Source organism: Wasmannia auropunctata, unplaced genomic scaffold, assembly GCF_000956235.1.
Source record: "Wasmannia auropunctata unplaced genomic scaffold, wasmannia.A_1.0 LD336101.1, whole genome shotgun sequence".
Lineage (NCBI taxonomy): Eukaryota > Metazoa > Arthropoda > Insecta > Hymenoptera > Formicidae > Wasmannia > Wasmannia auropunctata.
The window spans coordinates 6161535-6165330 of NW_012026789.1; positions in this window are offsets into that span (position 1 = coordinate 6161535).

The following is a 3796-nucleotide window of genomic DNA, read 5'->3' on the forward strand; positions in this document are numbered from 1 at the left end:
GCCCCATCGCCTTGGCGAAGCGAGAGGAGAACACTCTACTCCGCTTTGACATGAGTGTGCGAGTGCACACAATCCGCGGTCTGCTATCGCTCTTTTTCGCGGTTAAACTTAAAAAGACTGTTTAAAAGTTGAATGCGTGAAAATCTGTGCAAATTTGACAGGAGCGTTTCTTCCCTCCAACGCGCATAGATTGAATACTAAAGACGCCGAGCTTTTATATTAAATGGCGAGTTAACTGTATACTAAGCAGAAATTATTAACGGAGAGACATTCGACCTGCGGAAATCGAGTGCTTTAAACGTGAATCGGCGCGCGGGGATAGATGTGTGAGCGGAGAACACACATGTGCACGGGCGGATGTGTTCGCGAGGAAAACGATCGTGACCCCTCCAGTCCGGAGTATAGCAATACACTGCTGCTGTTAATTGATTTGTAATATCATAAATCGTGAAATCTGTTCGGCACGGGTTGCGCGTATGACAGCTTAAGTTAGGGGATGGCGCCCCGAGAAGACCTCTCTGCGCTACGAGCGCCTCACGTATGTGACAGGTGAGGTTAAGGTGCCTGAGACGGATGCTGGGATTCTGGTGAAGTGATATTGCGGATGAATGTAATTTGATGTTTGCTACGTATGACGTAGCATATGTGATGTCAACCTTATGTTACTGTTACTGTTCCTGATTATACACTAGTTTTGATAAGGCCTGTACAACAGTGAGGATACTGCCTGGAACGAGCTCCTGGACCTAACGATCCAGTATCCTGTATATAGGGAAAAATACTTGTTACATCTGAGCGCCGGATACGCGGTCGTGAGGGATATACACTGCTTTACCTGTGCTATCTCTGCACTGGATGGGATACAGTGTTGCGCATAGGGTGGAGACTACGAACTTGAACTGTCGGACATACTGTTCATGGATAGGATATATCTTCTTACTGGGCGCTATACTTTGGGAGAATTAGCTAGATATTATTGTCGTTATCATGTAGAAATTGGAATCTGGTAGAGAATACTTGGATTACGAAGATAAGACATTACTACATATTATAATACGCGGGGAGGAAACGAATTAGATATTGACATCTTAATTGGAGTACAAATGTCAGTTTATTTATGAATAAACGCAAATATTCTGGCCGTGTGCGTGGCCCCGTTGTGCCATTACACGCTGCGTAGCTTAAGGATAGAAATAATATAACAGGTATGAATTATAATATACACAGGATAGATAGAGAATACTTCTCAAAATAAGTAATAGCTGTAGAGGCGTCCTGTCACATTGTGAGGAACACGTGCTGCTGTCACACTTGTGCGTGCTGCAAGCCTGTAAAATAATAGTAAAGATATTAATTGCCGTTGGTCTGCGAATATCGAAAACAGGGGTGGAGGACTTAAATGTCTCAGCAGGGTAGGCAGCAGAACGATATTACCTGTTGACCAACTGTAGTGATATGCTGCCGCAGTCCGGGAGCGCATGGGCTGTCGCTTCTACCATGCACACTGCATAATCTAGAAAATTACATTGGAGGCATTGGTATCATTTGTCTGTGACAGGCTAAACTGTAGAACAGAATATAGTCTTTACCTGGTAGCCAGTTGTATAGATGTAACACCGCATTGAGGGAACGTATATGCTGCTGCTGCGCTGGTGTGCGCTGCGTGACCTGAAACTGACATTGGAATCATCAATTAATCATTCTCAATCTGGGGATGGTTCGATTTGAGAGTACTGCAATAAGCGGATAATAATGTAGTTACCTGTCAATTAATGGCAAGGATGTTTGACCTGCGGGGATGAATATGCTGTCGCTGCCCCTCTCCGTACTGCGTGTTCTGAAAATTGCATGAGGCATTAATTATCTTTGACTTGCGATGAACCTGATATTATCACTGAAACCGTATTAAATGATATTGTTGCAATACGGGGACATAGATAGTGCGGATACGCTGTGAGCGATAAGGTCAGAATAGAGATTATCAATAAGTATAGAGGACTGTCTGTCATATGTATATTTATGATTAATGGAAGGATAGAGTGCCCTGTGCATAAGTTCTTAAGATTGCAATATAGTATGAGGATACAATACCTCGATATTCAGAAGGGGAACAAGCTGCAACTGGCATTATTATTGTAGCTAACCTATTTACATTAAAGTAGACTTGAGAATGACAGAGAGATTGCTGCAATAGCTGAATTCTGTAGTGAATTGATATCCGAATATCAGGATCAGCCGGTCGGCGAATACGACCACCTTGACAGGTGAGGTTAGGGCGCCCTTGGCGCCGGGACTGTAGTAAAGAAACTCACTGCCGATACACTGCGGTGGGAAAATATATACTTCGGCGAGTAACGCGCACATTTAAGGCCCGTAAAAGAGGCTGGGGTGCGAATTTTAAGATACTTGCCTCTTCTTTCTTCCCCTGTCCCTGTTGTCGTTGTAGTACGTAAGCATCGCCGAGGGATAGCCGGAAATCCGTGGAGGGCGGGCACAGGTAGGCTCCCGGCTCGCCTGGCCACGGCAACGCGGGAGTAGCCGACGCCGATAAAAGGTACGGGCACTGCCTTGCAGTGCATCCATATTATAACACTAAATTAGATTGTCGTACCTGAGTCAAAGTGACGGGCATGGAGTATACAGTTACCAGAGCGGATGTGTATTGATGGAATTACTGCTCGAGCCACGGGCATGAATGACGCATATACGAGAGAGGCAAGTCGCGTTCGCGCGATCGGGTTTTCATGTAACCATTAACACTCAATAACATAGAGCGTCACTCTATACAGAGCCTTGTATGCGGAATAACGAAATGTACTGCGGACACCGTCAGGGCGGATTTCTATGAAGCTCGCTACCTTTGAGCAGCATAAATCTTGGGAATTTGAATAACGGGGTGCATCCCACTGTGGAATACTGCCGCACATTACACGCTCGGGTCTGTGAATACCTTGTTTGATAGATGTACCCGAGCTCCGGGAGGTTTTGTTGTATGATCGCTGGCGTGTCTACTCCAATGCCCGGTACTTGATGCGCTGCTTTATGAGCCATACGTGGACTTGTGATTTATGTGAGCGGTGAACTTAAAGTCTGATCTGCATGTGACAGTGTCACGGACAATTTATAAAGGACACTTAGAGTTGAGCGTTATTTTATTGTTATGAGATATAATATAAGATTTGTTTGCGTTCTAATTGTGTTCTGATTTGCGTATTGCAGCGTTAGTATCATCATTGTTATTAGGGATGAGTTCTTTATCTAATTCAAAGTTATTTTTGCGCATGGCGCTGTTATAAGTAACATTACTAGCTAGTAGTTATAAGTCTCTTGTTTTTTGATAGGGTTAAGTGTAGATAATTTTAGATTCATCATTATTATTAGTTGACGGTTCTAGCGGTATTCGTTTCGTTTTATTTGAGTTATTTACCTTTAAGTTAGACTAAGTTATTGCGACAAACGTCCTTTTGGAGAGTGCCCCGTGTTCTGTGTAGTTGAGTCGAGCCTGGCTCCTCCTCCGAAACAGGGGGCTTGTTGTGGGTGACAGGCTGGTGTTTCACCCCTGTAGAAGAGTGGCTCATTCGCAACTTAGGGTACTGTAATAGCTATACGGTTTCTGAAACAAGACTTAGTGAACTATTTTGAATACCGGCTTAGCCCCTAGTGACACGCCTTGTAGGGCGTGCAACGCTGTTTCCTGGGAGGCACCAACGCTGACGAGTGGCTGTTATTTTCAAGATCCTTCTCGCATACTCGTGAACCCCACTTTCCGAGTATGACTGGCAAAAGGGGCAAGAGA